This window comes from Lepidochelys kempii, chromosome 3 (genome assembly GCF_965140265.1).
Source record: "Lepidochelys kempii isolate rLepKem1 chromosome 3, rLepKem1.hap2, whole genome shotgun sequence".
Taxonomy (NCBI): Eukaryota; Metazoa; Chordata; order Testudines; family Cheloniidae; genus Lepidochelys; species Lepidochelys kempii.
Genome location: NC_133258.1, coordinates 2,676,247 through 2,695,101, shown reverse-complemented (window position 1 = coordinate 2,695,101; position 18,855 = coordinate 2,676,247). Strand labels below are relative to the sequence as shown.

The 18,855-nt window shown below is 57.9% G+C and overlaps 1 long non-coding RNA gene across 1 annotated transcript; it reads right to left on the bottom strand.

The window, feature by feature from the left end:
* Positions 1-539: 539 nt before the first annotated feature.
* On the bottom strand, positions 540-18,143 carry LOC140908424 (uncharacterized). Its single transcript, XR_012157868.1, has 4 exons — positions 17,731-18,143; positions 9,825-11,041; positions 1,562-1,801; positions 540-1,197 (listed from the first exon to the last, which is right to left on the bottom strand). It is a non-coding gene; the product is annotated as an uncharacterized lncRNA (long non-coding RNA).
* Positions 18,144-18,855: the final 712 nt, after the last annotated feature.

The following is an 18,855-nucleotide window of genomic DNA, read 5'->3' as shown; positions in this document are numbered from 1 at the left end:
GGTGCATGGGGCTACCTCTCCCCAGGACACAATCTCTAGCTCTGTGGGCCCTGGGCATCTCTGCTGACTCTGCCAATGGCCCCAGCTGTCCTGGTGTTTGTGGGACATGGACACCTGCCCAGGGAGTAGATGCAGACCCACTGACTGATTTAACAACCCTGCTTTGCCCCTGTCTAGCATCCCCCTCCAGCAACCCCCGAGTGCTCCTGCCCCATGGCTGAGCCTCATGCCCTCCTGCAATGCACACCTGGGCTGAGAGCAGGCAGACAAAAGCCCCAAACTGGGCCATGCAGCAGTGAAATCAGACCTGGTGCTTCCCACCAGGCTTGTGTTTCACAAACAATCCTGTTGGCTCCCTCCCAGTACCAAGCTTCTGCGTGAGTCAGGACCCCACCCCGCCCTGTGACTCAGGGCTATTTAACGCAGCAACCTGCAGCAACTGAAAGCATCCGATTCTGCAGCCCCAGCACACTTCCCTGCAGCAGAGTCTGCTTTGGCAAGCGTGTGAGCGAAGCCCTGCCATGCCCCGCTCAGCAGCAGCAAGCTGCCGAGGTGCACGACAGTTACAGAATGGGGCGAGGCCAAGCAGCCGCCCTGAGCTTGGACCCACGGCTGGGGGTGACAATATCCTTCCAACAACCACTGAAGCTGTGGAGTGAGTCCAAGAGTCCCCCAGGGCTAAATTCTTAGAGCTGAGTCAATGAAAATTGCACCGAGGGAACCGGGGACAAAACTGTTCCCTTACAACAATTACGACGTCTCAGATCGCTCATCTGGCAAAACCAAGCTTAATCCTGAATAACATTGATGAGTGAATGAAGAGGAGAAAGCTGTGATCTGCTAGAGAATGATTCGCAAGCAGAAGAGAGGTGAGAATCCCTCAAATAAATTATTCTGTTCGCACCTCCTTGGGATGAAGAGGTCAATAGCATCTCGTGCTGACAGGTGGGGAAACTGAGGCACAGAGCAGCAAACTGACTCACCCAAAGTCACAATCAGAGGTGGGTTAGATGTCTAGAGTTCCTGGCTCCCAGTCCTGTGCTCAGGCCACTCCTTGCTCCCAAGGTGCCTAAGGTAAACCCCAATGAAAGGACCCATACTGACTTCAGGGCACTTTGGAGGAGGCCCATGGTGAGGAATTTAGGCCTGACTGCTTCGTGGATCGGTGCCCCTCTAGGCAGCTGGAAGGCTGGAAGGCTGGGGAGTGAATGGAGGAGAGAAGGGTTCATTAAGGTCCTGTGATGCAGGATGGGACAGAGTCCTGCATGGAGCAAACCCTGGAATTGCCAGGCAGGTTGATCGGGGGCATAGGGCCAATGGGGCTGCTGGCATCCAGGAGGCCTGCAGGAGAAAATGAGTCGGGAGGAGCTTCAAGCAGCACAGGAGAGCTGGGAGGGACCCGCCCTTTGGAAGCAGAGACGTGGAGGGGTGAGGAGCAGGGACAGAGCCCTCCGCGTTCCCAGGACAGAGCCATGGTCTGACAGAGTCTGGAGAGCAGAACCCAGCAGCTGCGGTGGCGTTTAGCCTCACATCAATACGCAGCAAGGATGCCCAATCTCACCCTCTCTGAAATGCAAGGCCGCAAGCCGGCAGCAAAACACAGTCACTTTGGGAGACTTGCAATGCTCCTTCTCTGGGTAACGATGCCCCTGGTGGAGCTGGGTGCATTGGCGATCCCTGGGGGTTATTGCAATAGCGTATTTCCGCTGTGCCAGACGCTCAGTGCTGCCCGGACAGCGTGCAGCGCTTCTGCAGTGAGCAGGGTCACCGAATGCCACAAAGAGGAGCCATCAGAAGCTATCTGTGGGAAAGAAAAAGCTCGTCTCAGTCAATCAACATGGGTTGCTGGAAACCAGATCTTGTCAAGCGAATTCGATGCCTTTTTTTTTTGCTATTCGCCATCACTGACAATGTTTAAATCAAGACTGGAGTGTAACAGGGTCCTTGGTGGGCTGGATGGCCTAGTAGTTAGCGTCCACTCAGTCATGGGGCAGTGGCAGGGGAGCCCAGCTCCACCAGGCTCCGACCTGGGGCCCTAGGAAGGTCGGCAGCATTAGACCTCTGGGGGAAGGACCCTCTGAGTTACCTTCCATGGGTCACTTCCTCCCGCTGCTTCCCTCGGCTTCTGGCCCCAGAGAAGGAAACCAAACGGTCAGCCCCAGCCGAGCTCGCCACGCAGTCCTGGTACTCCAGGGAGGCGTCTCTCGCCTCTTTTGGCAGGAGCCTGCAGGGTTGGTCTGGACTCCTCTCCGGCGGTGGTGCAAGTGGAATCCATTTCTTATCAGTACAGGGGAGGCCCACAGGGGCACGTGACCTCCTCACCAGACCCTTCGTGTGACTGCTCCCTGCCCCGCCCCCAGCCCAGGGCCCCCACGCTCTCCCCGGCCCCTCCCCATGATCCACCCCCCATTACCTGGGGAGGGAGAAGGGTTCTGTCCTCTTCCCGCTGCGCGTCCGGAACCGCAGTGGGGAAAGGAGCAGACTGTGAGGCCGCTGGGCGGCCCCACGCCCGCATCCTGTCCTCCGGGGGGCTGTACCGCCCCCATCCCTGTCCCCCGGCGGGGCTGTACCGGCCCCATCCCTGTCCTCCGGCGGGGCTGTACCGGCCCCATCCCTGTCCCCCGGCGGGGCTGTACCGGCCCCATCCCTGTCCCCCGGTGGGGCTGTACCGCCCCCATCCTGTCCTCCGGGGGGCTGTACCGGCCCCATCCCTGTCCTCCGGCGGGGCTGTACCGCCCCCATCCCTGTCCCCCGGCGGGGCTGTACCGCCCCCATCCCTGTCCCGCGGCGGGGCTGTACCGCCCCCATCCCTGTCCTCCGGGGGGCTGTACTGCCCCCATCCCTGTCCCCCGGCGGGGCTGTACCGCCCCCATCCTGTCCTCCGGGGGGCTGTACCGGCCCCATCCCTGTCCTCCGGCGGGGCTGTACCGGCCCCATCCCTGTCCTCCGGGGGGCTGTACCGCCCCCAGTCCTGTCCCGCGGCGGGGCTGTACCGGCCCCATCCCTGTCCCCCGGCGGGGCTGTACCGGCCCCATCCCTGTCCTCCGGGGGGCTGTACCCCCCTCATCCCTGTCCCCCGGCGGGGCTGTACCCCCCTCATCCCTGTCCCCCGGCGGGGCTGTACCGCCCCCATCCTGTCCTCCGGGGGGCTGTACCGCCCCCATCCCTGTCCCCCGGCGGGGCTGTACCGGCCCCATCCCTGTCCTCCGGGGGGCTGTACCTCCCTCATCCCTGTCCTCCGGCGGGGCTGTACCTCCCTCATCCCTGTCCCCCGGCGGGGCTGTACCACCCCCATCCTGTCCTCCGGGGGGCTGTACCGCCCCCATCCCTGTCCCCCGGCGGGGCTGTACCGGCCCCATCCCTGTCCTCCGGGGGGCTGTACCGGCCCCATCCCTGTCCTCCGGCGGGGCTGTACCGCCCCCATCCCTGTCCCCCGGCGGGGCTGTACCGCCCCCATCCTGTCCTCCGGGGGGCTGTACCGGCCCCATCCCTGTCCTCCGGCAGGGCTGTACCGCCCCCATCCCTGTCCCCCGGTGGGGCTGTACCGCCCCCATCCTGTCCTCCGGGGGGCTGTACCTTCCCTTCCCTGTCCTCCGGCAGGGCTGTACCGCCCCCATCCCTGTCCCGCGGCGGGGCTGTACCGCCCCCATCCCTGTCCTCCGGGGGGGCTGTACCGGCCCCATCCCTGTCCTCCGGCGGGGCTGTACCCCCCTCATCCCTGTCCCCCGGCGGGGCTGTACCGCCCCCATCCTGTCCTCCGGGGGGCTGTACCGGCCCCATCCCTGTCCTCCGGCGGGGCTGTACCGCCCCCATCCCTGTCCCCCGGCGGGGCTGTACCGCCCCATCCCTGTCCCCCAGCGGGGCTGTACCGCCCCCATCCTGTCCCCCGGCGGGGCTGTACCGCCCCCATTCCTGTCCCCCGGCGGGGCTGCACCGCCCCCATCCCTGTCCCCCGGCGGGGCTGCACCGCCCCCATCCCTGTCCTCCGGGGGGCTGTACCGCCCCCATCCCTGTCCTCCGGCGCGGTTGTACCGCCCCCATCCCTGTGCCCCGGGGGGCTGTACCGCCCCCATCCCTGTCCCCCGGCGGGGCTGTACCGCCCCCATCCCTGTCCTCCAGGGGGCTGTACCGCCCCCATCCCTGTCCCCCGGCGGGGCTGTACCGCCCCCATCCCTGTCCTCCGGGGGGCTGTACCGCCCTCATCCCTGTCCTCCGGGGGGCTGTACCGCCCTCATCCCTGTCCTCCGGCGCGGTTGTACCGCCCCCATCCCTGTCCCCCGGCGGGGCTGTACCGCCCCCATCCCTGTCCTCCGGGGGGCTGTACCTCCCCCATCCCTGTCCTCCGGGGGGGCTGTACCGCCCCCATCCCTGTCCTCCGGCGCGGTTGTACCGCCCCCATCCCTGTCCCCCGGCGGGGCTGTACCGCCCCCATCCCTGTCCTCCGGGGGGCTGTACCGCCCTCATCCCTGTCCTCCGGCGCGGTTGTACCGCCCCCATCCCTGTCCCCCGGCGGGGCTGTACCGCCCCCATCCCTGTCCTCCGGGGGGCTGTACCGCCCTCATCCCTGTCCCCCGGCGGGGCTGTACCGCCCTCATCCCTGTCCTCCGGCGGGGCTGTACCGCTCTCATCCCTGTCCCCCGGCGGGGCTGGCTGCTGTACAGTCGGAGGAGACCCTGGATGGAAGTGCTGGGGGTGGTACAGCTGCGGCACCCTGGATCCCATCCAGCAGTCTCCTGGCACCAGGGTGGAGCAGGAATGTAACAGGCCTTTAGCTGCCATGGCCAGGAGGCTGCGAGCTGCCTTCTGTATCTGCCGAAGTGCCCAGCTTCAGGCTTCAGCCCTACGGGGCCTGGCCCAGAGGAGACAAAAAAGCCTGGATGACTTTGCAGAGGCCTGTCTAGATAGTCACAGTTTGTGGGCTCAGAAAGCTTGTGTGCAGAGGCAGTGCAGGGCGTGGGCAGGGGCGTGCTTCGCGTTGCATCAGCCATCCTCCTCAGAAGGGAGCTTGTTCTCCGGGGCACAGATTGCTGCTGGGTCCTTCCTGGGCCAGCCTAGGCCTGCACCCGCATCCCAGGGCTGCTCGGGGCAGCTCGGGGCAGCTGAGAGGCAGATGCAGTCAGATCTCAGCTCTGCCAGCTAGACAGTGCCACTCCGGCCTGCCTCCAGGCCCTGGGGACAGGGGCTGTGACCTGCAAAGTGGGGAGGGGGCCACAGTCAGAGACTAGAGCTGCTAAGCAGGGAGGGGCAGGGCTGCTGAGGACCCCGACAGGGAAGCTGGCAGGACGGCCCACCCCACGGGCTGAACCGGGACCCCCAGAACAAAAGGCACAAGCAGCTGGAGCTGGCATTGTAACAGACACTTGTGGTCTGTGGCTCGGGCACCAAGGGACCTGCTGAGCCATGGGTCACACCCACCCGCCACATGCTGCTCTCAGCTGTGTGAGAACCGTGCTTGGACCTTCTCTGCCACACAGCGAGATTCCTGGAGCTCAAGGCCAGAAGGAACCGTTGGGATCATCTGGCCTGAGCTCGGCAGGACACAGGCGGGAGCACGGACAACGAATTAACGCCGTAGCAAAGTCTCTGTGCCGGACTCCGCAGGGGAAATGGCTGAAGCAGGGAGCCCCCAGCATGGGCACTCGGCGGGAGCACCGGAAGCTCCCTAAAAGTGTGTGTGGGCTGCAGGGTTGCGCTGTGTTTCCCTGATGCAGCAGGGGTTGGCGGCTGCTGAGGCAGGACACCAGCCTGGATGGAGCAGCGGCCTGATCAGATATGGCAAAACCCATGTGGCTCTGAGGAAGATGGGGAGCCAGTCACCTGTCCATTAGAAGGGACATGTGGGGAGGTACCTGCTCCTGCCTCTTGCCCTGCTGACTGGTGTCATTGGACAGACTAGGGACGCCTCGGGTTGGTCCCCAAGGTCTCCCCATCCCCACCCTGTTGCTGTGTGCGGCACCAGCTCCCGCCTCACAACGGGCCCCAGTTACTCTTGCCATGATGGTATTTTGCCCTGGTCCTGCAGTTCCTGGCTGAGTTTGTACTGGAGCTTTCCTCCCGTGGGTGACCTCAGCCCCGTTCCCCAGGGAAGCATCCCCAGTGCCGGGCGTCTGATGGGGTGAACTGACACACGCCCCGAGGAGAGACAGGCGGACGGAGAGTCTCTACTGCATCCAGCCAAGTCTGCTCCACTCTGCCCTGGCGGCCACAAAGTCAGGGCTTCATTTGTAATGAAAGAGGTGCCAGGCCCGGAGGTGACGGGGCTACAAACTGCCAGGCCTGGAGGTGCCGGGGCTGTGAACTGCCAGGCCCAGAGGTGCCGGGCCCTGAACTGCCAGGCCCGTGGGTGCCGGGGCTCTGAACTGCCAGGCCCGGAAGTGCTGGGGCTACGAACTGCCAGGCCCGAAGGTGCCGGGCCCTGAACTGCCAGGCCTGGAGGTGCCGGGCCCTGAACTGCCAGGCCCGGAGGTGCTGGGACTACAAACTGCCAGGCCCGGAGGTTCCTGGCCCTGAACTGCCAGGCCCGGAGGTGCCAGGGCTATGAACTGCCAGGCCCGGAGGTGCCAGGGCTACGAACTGCCAGGCCCGGAGGTGCCAGGGCTCTGAACTGCCAGGCCTGGAGGTGCCGGGCCCTGAACTGCCAGGCCCGGAGGTGCCAGGGCTCTGAACTGCTGGGCCCGGAGGTGCCGGGGCTACAAACTGCTGGGCCCGGAGGTGCCGGGGCTACAAACTGCCAGGCCCGGAGGTGCCAGGGCTACAAACTGCCAGGCCCGGAGGTGCCGGGGCTATGAACTGCCAGGCCTGGAGGTGCCGGGGCCCTGAACTGCCAGGTCCAGAGGTGCCGGGGCTCTGAACTGCCAGGCCTGAACATGCTGGGGCTACAAACTGCCAGGCCCGGAGGTGCTGGGGCTACAAACTGCCAGGCCCGGAGGTGCTGGGGCTATGAACTGCCAGGCCCGGAGGTGCTGGGGCTATGAACTGCCAGGCCTGGAGGTGCCGGGGCCCTGAACTGCCAGGTCCGGAGGTGCCGGGGCTCTGAACTGCCAGGCCCGGACGTGCTGGGGCTACGAACTGCCAGGCCTGGAGGTGCCGGGGCTCAGCCCTGGTACAAAGCACGGTGCAAGGGAAAGCAATACTCAGCCACCGGAGTGTTAACGCTGGCTGTCACTCCAGGAGCAGCAGGAGCCGAGACAGTCGCTTTACACCACTTGCTGCTGTAACCAGCCCATGCTGACAGGATCCCAGCTGGCAGATCCTGCCCTGTACGGCTCAGCCTGTCTGCACTGCGAGCACTACCATGGCACAGCTGTGGTGCCCAAGGTGTAGACGCTTCCTATATTGACGGAAGGAGGTTTTTCCGCTTCCGAAGGACCTCCGCCTCCCCAGGCAGGGGTTAGGTCAGCCTAACCACAGCACTCAGCGGGGTGCATTTCTCATACCCCTCAGCGATGTAGCTCAGTCAATCTACATTTTATGTGTAGCCCTGGCTCTGGCTGGCAGGGACTCGCAGCACAGACCCCCAGAGTGGTGCTGGGTGATCCTGGAGGCTGCAGTGGGAGGATCCTCCTTGGACCCTTTCGCCATCACAATCACTCTGTGCTTCCGTGTCTCTCACAGGCCAAACCCAACCAAGCCCTGAGGCTTCTCCAAGCAATTTGGGCCACTAATCCTGCAGGGACTAGCTCCCTCCAGAGAACTCTGGGCTCGTCCGGTTCTGCCCAGAGCCGGAAGCCCATCCAAACAGCCCTCATGGTGACCCAGCCTAGAGTCTCCAGACCTCCATGGGGCTGGCTCCAGTCTGGAAGGAGGCGGAGCGGGAACAACCATTCCGGTGTGATAAAAACCGGTTTGCTCGGCACTAACATAGACACACAGCTGCTGCTCGCTGCACGAATGGGACGGCTCCAGCCAAACCTTCGACATCCCCCTCCTCCCATCTGTTTTATCAGCCTGTTGTGTCTTGTCCTGCATTGGGACAGTGAGCTTCTCGGACAGGGACTGTCCTTATGATGTGTGCACAGTGCCTTGCACGCCAGGGCCCCGACCCCCTGACTGAAATTCAAATAAATAATATCTCCCACCAATCGCATTCATGCCCCAACACACCCTCAGACAGGCTGACACACCCTGATGCGTGCACACAGGATCCGTGAAGGGAGCCAGTTCTGTGTATGTTCTAGGATCCCAATTTAAACCTGCCCCAGCTTCCTCCCCAGTGGTCTACAGCCCCTCCAGCCCTGCACATTCCTACCCTGGCTCTCCTCCAGCGCTGGCCTCTCCTCTCTCTGCTTCTCCCCAGACACAGACTCCATTGTCCTTGGCTGCTGCCATTCATACCCTCCTCCATCAGTGTTAAATGGGGCATAGCCAGCATTCGGAACTTGTCCTCCAGCAAGTCATTTAACTCCTTGAGCCCCAGAACACATCATAGAATCATGGAATATCAGGGTTAGAAGGGACCTCAGGAGGTCATCTAGTCCAACCCCCTGCTCAAAGCAGGGCTGATCCCCAATTTTTCCCCCAGATGCCTCAATGGCCCCCTCGAGGATTGAACTCACAACCCTGGGTTTAGCAGGCCAATGCTCAACCACTGAGCGATCCCTCCCCTCCATCTTCCATCGCAGCTAAATAATAAGAATGGAGGTCAGTAGCCAGTGTATAGAGGAACCTGCTCTGCAAGCCACCTGTCACTTTAGGGGTTGTCATGGTTAGAGTGGGGTGGGGGGTGCTGATAATCAGGACTCCTGGATTCTATTCCTGACTTTGCACTGACTTGCTGGGTGAGCTTAGGCCAGTGGGGTCATGACTCAGTGCTGAGACCGAAGTTCTGCTTTGGGAGGATGAGGGGGACCCAGAGGGAAGTTCTCGAGCCATGACCATCTAACCGCATCTTTTAAGAAGGACATCCTTTAAAGGAGGCAAAACGTCCTTTAACAATTGGTAGTCACATTCTACAGAGGAAAGTAGAAAGGACCATGGCCAAAAAAGACTGAAAGGACCAACTAGCAAAAGACACAAAAACAAACAGCAACCATTTTTTTAAGTACACCAGAAACAGTCCACCAGTGGGGCCACTGGCTGATCGAGGTGCTAAGGGAGCACCACCGTCTGTACAAGCATGTGGGCAAGGGCGATCCAATGGATATGGGGTACTTGGACTTTCAGAAAGCCGTTGACAAGGTCTCTCGCCAAAGGCTCTTAGGCAAAGTAAGCTGTCATGGGATAAGAGGGAAGGTCCTCTCATGGATGAGCGACTGCTTAAAAGATAGGAAACAAAAGGTAGGAATTAGGGGCGGCAGAGCCTTCCCCAAAGTGGGGAGCCCCGCCCTGCCCCATTCCTGATGCCCCTCCTCTTCCCCTCAAGGCCGTGTCCCCACCCTGCCCCTTCCCCCAAGGCCCCTCTTCTTCCCCTCAAGGCCCCACGCTGCCCCACCCCTTCCTCCGATGCCCCTCCTCTTCCCCCCAAACCCCCCACCCCCACCATGCCCCTCCCCCTGAGGCCCCTTCTCTTTCCCCAGAGGCCCTGGCCCCACCCCTCCTCTTCCCCCGGAGGCTGGGGGTGGGGGCTCTGGGGTGAGGCCGGGGATGCGGGGTTTGGAGTGTGGGAGGGGGCTCCAGGCTGTGGCAGGGGTTTGGGGTGTGGGAGGGGGCTCTGGGCTGGGGCAGAGTTGGGGCGTGGGAGGGGGCTCTGGGCTGGGGCAGAGTTGGGGCATGGGAGGGGGTGCGTGCTCTGGGAAGGAGTTTGAGTGTGGGAGGGGGCTCCAGACTGGGGCATGGTGTTGGGGTGCAGGAGGGGGTTTGGGGTGCAGGCTCCGGACAGCACTTACCTCGGGCGGCTCCTGGAAATGGCCGGCTCATTCCCCTCCAGCTCCTATGCGGAGGTGCGGCCAGACAGCTCCATGTGTTGCCCCTTTCCGCAGACGCTGTCTCCGCAGCTCCCACTGGCCACAGTTCCCGCGGTGCTGACTAGAACTGCCAGGATCCCTTTGCAACCGGATGCCTGGCAACTCTCGCTTGCGTTAAAGTGCAGTGATGTGAAGGCGAGAGAAAAGGGAGGGCAGATGAGTCTAATTCACAAAGCACCTCTGCCCCATGCAGGTTTCTGGGGTGCAAGTGTCATTCAGCCCTTCCCACTCTACTTGGGTCACGGACGGAGTTTGCTCCTCTTCTCAGCAGTGTCTGTTGCAGGCCGTGGCTCAGCTCAGCGGCACCGCCAGCCTCCAGCCTTTTGCCGTCGAGGTGCCCGTTGGGGTGTGGATGCCAGTACGCTAAGCACTGGCCTGAGGCCCCCAACCCAGCTCATTTCACGTAGCTTCCACTCCCACACTCATGGCGTGCAAGCAACCTTTAGCTTTCGTGCTCCTTGTTCTTGTGCTGCAGGTGTGGGGCGGGGGCCTCTGTGACTTACAACCTGAGGCTGATGGGCCAGGGCTGGGGACTCCTTCGACAAGCCTGTACCTAGGGGAGCACCTGGGGCCCCTGGCCCGCCGGCCCTCGTCTTGTGCTGTGCTGACATCTGCTGGTGAGATGCCATCAGTACATGGACACCCAAATCACTTTTGTGGTCCCTGGTTCCTTTGAGGTCTCTGGCGCAGGAGTCACCTGCAGCCCGGGGGTCTGGGATGCCCCACACAATAGGTGGCCAGACAGGAGCTGATGCTGCTTGCTTTGCTTTACCACCATGAATCAATCCTCACAGCCCCTGAGTGGAATTACCGCCACTTTACGGAGAAACAGAGTCGGAAGAAACTCAAGTTGGAGCGTGAACTGGGGGTGACAGACTGCAGATCACGCTGTGTCAATCTGTGAATTTTGTGGATGCCTTTTCAGGGGTTTGTCTGTGTGTTGTATCCTTCATTGTGGGTGAGAGAATCCATTGGGTAGGAGGGGCCTGGCACCCAGTAGAATGACTATGTCTGAGACACCGGCACAGAGCAGGGTTATCAGCTCGGATTGTCTCTCCACTCCTGGCCCATTCACAGGAACAAGAAACCCTTGACACCAAGGCTGGGCTGGGGAGGAGGGGCTGGAGTTCCTCAGCCAGCTGGAAACACAGACGAAAGGGTCAGACCTGGTATTTAAAGGCGGGGAGGGTGCCCTCTGCATAATGCCAGAAGACCCAGCTAAGGAGAGAGAAGGCAGGAAGGGTTGCTTAGGATCAGGTCAGACTCAAGGAGCTGTTTGTTATTTTGCAAAGACCTGTAACTCTCTGGTGCTCTTTAAGAGCAAAGCACCTGGGACTGGAAATTCCTTTGCTCAGCCTGTGTTCCTTGCTTATCTGCCACAGTGTCCCTGCGGCAGAGGGACACTTAAAAGAGCAGGCAGAGTGCCCACAGTTAGGTGGGTCTCTGGAGGAGCGTGTCTAAGCAGCCTTCGGGAGCTCAGGGGCTAGGGCACTAGTTTTAGGGGCTAAGGCAGCTGGACTGCCCAAGGGTGTCAGACAGGGGGTCTGCACCTGGCAGTGCACCTGAGAGATCCACAACTAGGAACAGTGGCCAGTCAGTACCCAAACCCAGGGGGCTTCGAAACACAAAGGAACCAGTGGTTGGATCTGCTCACAACAGACCGATGCCTGTCCCGTGAGGTTGACACACTAGGATTGGGACCTTGGATTCCTGGCACCCAGTCCTGTGCTTTAACCACTAGACACCTCTCAGACCTCCCGTCCTCCTCACAGATTCATTGCATATAAGGCCAGAAGGGACCATGAGATCATCTCATCGGACCTCCTGCATAACACACATCAGAAAATTTCACCCACTCACCCTGCATTGAACCCAGTACCTTGTGTTTGACTAAAGCACCTTCCAGAAAGGTAGCCAGACTGGATCTTGGTGAAGGCACCAAGAGATGGAGAATCTACCAAGTCCCTTGGTAGCTTGTTCCAGTGGTCAATCACCCTCAAGGTTAAAAGCTCATGACTTATTTCTAATTGGAATGTGTCTGGCTTCAGCCTCCAGCCATGGGTTCTGGCTCTGCCTGTCTCCATGAGATTAAAGTGCCCTTTAGTACCTGCTGTTTTCTCTCCAAGATGTGACCTATACCTTGTGATCAAGTCACCTCTCTTTGGTAAGCTAACCAGATTGCACTCCGTAAGTCTCTCCCTTCAGCAAGGCCTTGTCTCCAGCCCTCAAATCATTTGTGTGGCTTTTTCCTGCCCCCTCTCTGATATTTTGACCTGCCTTTTAAAATGTGGTCACCCCAACTGGCCTCAGAATTCCAGCAGCAGCCTCACCAGTGCAACCCACAGAAGTACAATCACCTTGTTCCAGCTACTCCTCAGCATACACATCCAAGGATCACATTAGTCCTTAGTGCTACAGCATGGGCACTGGAAGCTTAGGCCACTACGACCCCTAAATCCTCTTCAGAGTCACTGCTTCCCAGGGTGCCAGAAACCATTCTGTAGGCACGCCCCACCATCCTTGTTCCTAGGTGTAGAACTGCCCCGACATGGCTGGCCTATTACGGGATCCCTTTCTTGTGCGATTTCCCTACACCCCCCACAAGCCTCCCCTCCCAGTGGTCAACTAGTTACATGCAGTGCTTCCAATTCAGTCCTTTTCCAGCCCTCTCCCCGCTGTAAATTCCAACACCCCCTGCAAGCCATTTGAAAAGCCAGCAAGTGGCTCAGGCGGAGAGAGCTGGTCGGGGCGCTGCTGAGGCTTCTGGGATCGGGGATGAGAGCAGGTTTCTAGGTGGCACTTATACTGAACTGGTTTGTGGTGTCTGAAGAATAACCTGCCCGGAAGGTAGGGCTTGGAAAGCCTTTGGGCCCGGTGTTAGTCCTCCCAGGGCGGGGGAGGCAGCCACGAAGCCTTTCAGGCCCAGATGAGCACGTGGTCTAGATTGCTCTGTGTGACAGCTCCGTTGGGAGCCACGGCTCTCGTCCGCCTCCCTTCCCCACAAACTCAGGGTCCTCCCACTCTGACTGGTGCATCAGCAAGAGAGACTCATTGCCCTGAGGTCAGAGAGGCCCACCGGGCTAATGGAAGGAAAACCGCCTCCTCTTACAATGCATGGGAATGTGTAGGGAATGCAGGTGTGTGATCCTGGCTGGGGCTCTTCAATCTGGGTGGCAGGTGCCGGAGGGCACTGAAAACCCTTGGACTTTCTAACTGTTCTAGTTGACAATTTCCTGACTCGGGACCCCCACTGAAAAATGTTTGCCTGGCGTAGCGCTGGACAGCCTGGGCTTTGAATCCAGGGCTCCCTCCCCATCCATGCCCCACTGCAGCCTTGGCACAGATGCCAAGCAGGCACAGACTACCATCACAAGCTCTGCTGAGAACAACCGCGCTGCTGGGAGAGCCAGGCACCGCCTGCTTGTGGTTGGTGTTCTCCAGAAGGTGCGGGGCAGAGAGAGAGCGAAGAGCGGCGGGACAGTCTGGGACTTCCCAGCATGCCATGGGGAAAGGGATTACTCAGTCCCTTTCCCCATGTCTCTGCCCAGCCTGCCCAGTCTCTGCCCAGCCTGCCCTCTGCTCCTGAATTCCACCCGCCTGGCTGGGGGAGCTCCTGGGTGGTGACTCCTTTGAGACCTGAGCAGCATTGGCAGGGTTTGGCCTGCAGCATGTGCCGGGCCGGGTTAACTCTCCTGTGGGCCCACGGCTATTAGATATTGTGGGGCCCCTGGGAGTTTGGAGTGGGGGAGTGGGCTTAGGGCTGGGGCAGGGAATTGGGCTGCGGGAGCGGGTGCAGGCTCCGGCCGGTTGGCGCTTACCTCGGGTGGCTCCTGTTCAGCGGTACAGCAGGGCTAAGGCAGGATCCCTGCCTGCCCTGGCTCCACACTGCTCACTCCCCGAGGTGGCCGACACGTCCAGCCCCTAGGCAGAGGGGCCAGGCCGCTCTGTGCAGTGCAAGCTGCCCGTTCCCACAGGTGCCACCCCTGCAGCTCCCGTTGGCCAGGTACCCAGCAAATGGGAGCTGCAGAGCCAGCATTGGGGGCGGGGGCAGCGCGCAGAGATTCCCTGATTGTCTCTCGTTTAGGGGCCGCAGGGGCACATCGGCGAGCTGGCACTCGCAGCTCCAGGCCCGGGGTGGGCACCGAGGCTTGGGGCCGGCATCTGAGCCGTGGCGCAGAGACTTGCTGCAGGCCAGATGAAAAGAAGCACTGGGCCACATCCAGCCCACGGGCCTGCAGGGCCGCCCTTAGCCCAAAGCCCTGGGCTACAGCCCCTAAAGCCCCTGCATTAAGCCGGGCCTGAGAATGTGGGGGCACCTGTCTGTTTTGTGACTGGTCCCCTCCGCTGCATCTCATGGCCTGCATCTGCCTCCTGTGGCCAAAATGGGAGTTGCATAGATGACAGCTGCTGGAGCAGGTCATTGTCCTGAGCGGGGTCCAGGCCTGGCCCCCAGCTGGAACGGAGGCCGGGGAGAATGCCTGTGCAGTGAGATTGAGAGATTCAAGCTCATTTAAAGCCTTTCTCACTGAATTCAAATGCTGCGCAACTGGTTGAACACCATCAATCCGGGCAGACGATCTAGTTTTGAACATCCCCTGCAGTGAAACAGGAAGGAATTGCTTCAGAATTTCCCACCTTTGTGGACTGCTACTGAAGAGATTGCACATTTGCTGAACAGTTCCAAAATAAGTATTTGCCTCCTTGCATGATTCAGCACAGTCAACACCTACCAGGTTCAGTGTGTGGTTTCCACAGCTGGAGAAAATACAGTTTGAATTATGCTCAAGCAGAACTGCTTGTCCACCTTGGTACTTCCCAGCCACATTAGATCCGTTGTCCTAGGCTTGACCAATGCAGACCTGAAAATCTAACTTAAAACCTTCTAGAATTGCTAGTACTCGAGCAGCAATTTCTTTTCCAGTTTTTCTCATGACATTATCAAACAAAACAAACCTTTCTCCAACTGAAAATTTTGAGCTGTCTACAATTTTAACATATCGAATAACCATAGTAGTCTGTTCCTTGTGAGAACAATCTGGAGTGGCATCAACAATGATTGAAAAATACTTGGCATTTCGAATCTCATCAAGAATTGTTGTTTGTACAAATGACCCACATAGCTCAATAAACTCATTTTGTCTGCGTGTGGAGAGACAATGGACTTGCATGCGCTTTTGACTCTCTTGCGATGCTCGACCACGTTTAACATGCTCTGATAAAAGTGGGTCATGTTTGCTGAGGAGCTCAGCTATGCCGAGAAAGTGTCCATTTGCACAATCACCAGTACATTGACTGGAACCAAAGAAAGCCAATCCCCGCTCAGAAAGAAAAAGGATGCATTCAAGAAGTTTTTTCCAGTTAGTCGTTTCTGTAGAGAGTTCAGTCAAGACTAAATTCTCAACTGAACTTTCAGCTGATGCTGCCCTACGGGCTGATTTCCATGCAACATAGTTTTCTTTGTGTGATGTTGAACTCTCATGGGATGGTATTCAGTCTTTCAACTTCCTCCAACCTCTGCTGATGCTCCATCCTGATTGATCAGAGAGAACGGATTCATTTGCAGCACTTTTGTTCAGAATGAAGCAGGGTGCACAGTACAGAGATTGTTTAACAGCATAACAAGTCTCTTGTGCAGGTCTCACCATTTGGAAGAGTTTTTGTCAGCAGACGAGTAGGGAAAGCATGTTTATCAGCATCTTGTGGAATTTCCAAACAACTAATTTGAAGTAAAGATTGCATTTGGGCAACATTGCTCTTGTCAATAATTCCAATGTCAGTCCCAGTGAAACCCATAGTTCTCATGAATTGCTCTTGCTGCGTAAGATCTACATCTTCCTGTTGCTGTTGAGTTTTTTGATCGTACACAGGATCTTCTGCTGCATCTGTTACTGTTGGCATGTCTCTTTCTTGACTACTGTCCTCATGTTCAGGTATTGGCATTGAAATATCACCTGTTGCAGTTGCCGAGTTTTCATTATCTGTAGCAGTGTTTGTTGGGTAAGGTGTGTTTCCCAGTGGTTTGAGAAATGAAGTTATTGGCTTTGAGCACTTAGCTACTGCTTCACTCAGTTGTTTTCGCCGTCTCTTGCTTGCACCACTTTCAAATCTCTTCTTCATAGTGATCTATCTGGTCAATATGTAGCCTATCCACACTTGAAATATTCTTCTATAAATAAGTAGCTTATCTACACTTGAAATCTTCTACTGTAAACATACACAAATGCTGAATGGTACACAAATACTGAAAAGACTTAAAGCGAAGGACTACTAATTAAGAACACAAAATGAAACAGTCAGACAGGTTATTATCCTTCTCACTGAATCAAAACTCAAGCACACAAGGTATAATATAACAGGCTGAGATTAAGACAAAGGGATGACATATATATAGTGAACACAGACATGGATACAGACAGAGGGATAATGTCCAAACATTTCAAACGTGTGTCCTCACGAAACTCACTGTACAAGATTGTCCTCATAAATTTTCACCTTGAGTCTGGGCCTATAGACTACAAAAGCCTAGGATGATGGCCAAGCTACCAAGCTAGGGCCCAACCAACCAACCAGTCACCTCTTTCAGCTACCCTATGAAGATACTAATGGGGAATTCTCACACATAAACAATTCCTTAGTCAACTAGATGTAAAACTATACGGACGCTAAAATGTAACAATTCTCCACCTTTCAACATGCACTTGATCCAGCACCAGCCACTAGTAGTGGTTTGTTTATATAATCAGCCAATCTGAGAGGACACGGTCTAATCTCGTGCCATCAGAACCGTTATATTTGTATTAATATTTATGAACATGTTAAACTCTTTAATATGACAAAATCTATATCAGTTAACAACCAGCAGGAGAGTGAGTTTGTGTGTGTATGGGGGTGGGGGGATGTGAGAAAACCTGGATTTGTGCTGGAAATGGCCCACCTTAATTATGCACATTGTAGGGAGAGTGGTCACTTTGGATGAGCTATTACCAGCAGGAGAGTGAGTTTGTGTGTGTGGTTTTTGGGAGCGGGGTGAGGGGGTGAGAGAACCTGGATTTGTGCAGGAAATGGCCCAACTTTATTATCATGCACATTGTGTAAAGAGTTGTCACTTTGGATGGGCTATCACCAGCAGGAGAGTGAATTTGTGTGGGGGGGTGGAGGGTGAGAAAACCTGGATTTGTGCTGGAAATGGCCCACCTGATGATCACTTTAGATAAGCTATTACCAGCAGGACAGTGGGGTGGGAGGAGGTATTGTTTCATATTCTCTGTGTGTATATAAAGTCTGCTGCAGTTTCCACGGTATGCATCCGATGAAGTGAGCTGTAGCTCACGAAAGCTCATGCTCAAATAAATTGGTTAGTCTCTAAGGTGCCACACGTACTCCTTTTCTTTTTGCGAATACAGACTAACACGGCTGTTACTCTGAAACAAAAATTATGTCTTTTACCAAATAACATCTCTTATTTGCTTAAATTTGCGGCTCTAAGCTGAGAGAGTGTGTCCCATTTTGGTCCGATTGGAATGAGCATAAAAACAAGTTGCGAAACTTATCAAATGCCAAAAAATTAACAAGTGTCTAAATTTGAGGCCCCCTTTGAGCTTGAGGCCCAGGCCAAATGGCCCTCCTGACCCCCCACCCACCCCGATTGGCCCTGCACTAATGTATCCTGGTGGCAGGGATGCCCCGGCTCCCAGGGGAAGCCCGCTGAAGAAGGGGGCAAGGGAGAATGACCCCAAGACCGCACAGGGGCTGGGAGTTGGCTCCCTGGTATGGCCGCATGCCAGTGGTGGAGTGACGAGGGAGGGCAGGGCTGGAAGGAATACAACACCTGTGCCTGGACAGGCTGGACTCACAGGCCATTTGTCACAGGGCTGGGCTGGGCCCCTGGCTGGGAGGTCCTGGGTTGGTTCTGGTTCGGTTCTGGTTCCCTTGCTGTGACGGTTCTGCTCCAAGGGACGGTTCTGCTCTCTGGCCTGGTTTAATTCCTGTTGCTGAGCCAGCCACTCTGCTCCACCGGCTGGAAGCTCCATACACCAAGTGTCTGTGTCACCATCTCCTGCTCAGGACCGGCTCTAGGCACCAGCAAGGCAGGCATGTGCTTGGGGTGGCACAAATCCAGGGGCGGCGTTCCGGCCCCCCTTTTGGTTTGATTGTTTGTTTCCGCTTGGGCAGTTGCGCTCTCGGAGCTGGGGTGGCAAATTTTTTGCTTGCGGTGGCAAAAAACCTCGAGCCGGCCCTGCTCCTGCTGCCCTATGCCTGGCAGCGTCTCCGCCAGCACTGAGGCTGTATGTGCGTCACGGCCAGTCGGCCACCACGTGGCACTTCAGGACTTCGTACGACCTCCTGGTCTGTCCCGCCCTGCGCTAGATTCCCGCAGGAATGTTTATAAACAAACCGCTGCTGGCACGAGGGAGGCAAACTGCACACGGTCCCTTGCATTGGGGGGTATGCCCTCCTTGCTCTGTGGACGAGACGGCTCATCTCTTGCAGGCATTTCTGATCGGTTGCTTTAACCGAGTGAGACCTAGTGAGTGAATGCTCTGTGCCGCCTGGCTCTGGTTCCGGAAGGACTGGGGGATGTCGATGGAAGCCTGGAACCAGCCAGCGTGTGTGTAACTTTCCTGGCTCCCCAGGCTCAGTGCTACGCCCCAGCTTTTAAACAGTCTCTTGGAGGAGCCCTGCCAGTGTGTCAGACCCCCAAAGGGTCTCCCTCTTCCTTCAGGGTCAGCCACGCTGCCTCGACGCCTCCTCGACTGAGCCTCTGGGTTCCAGCCCTCCTGTTTCACGCCCGGAGCTCTGCTCAGCCAGACTCCCGGCCAGAGACTTGTCCGCTCTTCAGGGACTCCCGCTCCCCAGCCAGGACACCCAGCCAGCGTTTTCAAACCACAGTGGGATCTGTTCATTTACTGGCACACGGCACTGGAAGTCCTTAGGTTAGCACAGAGAAATAAAG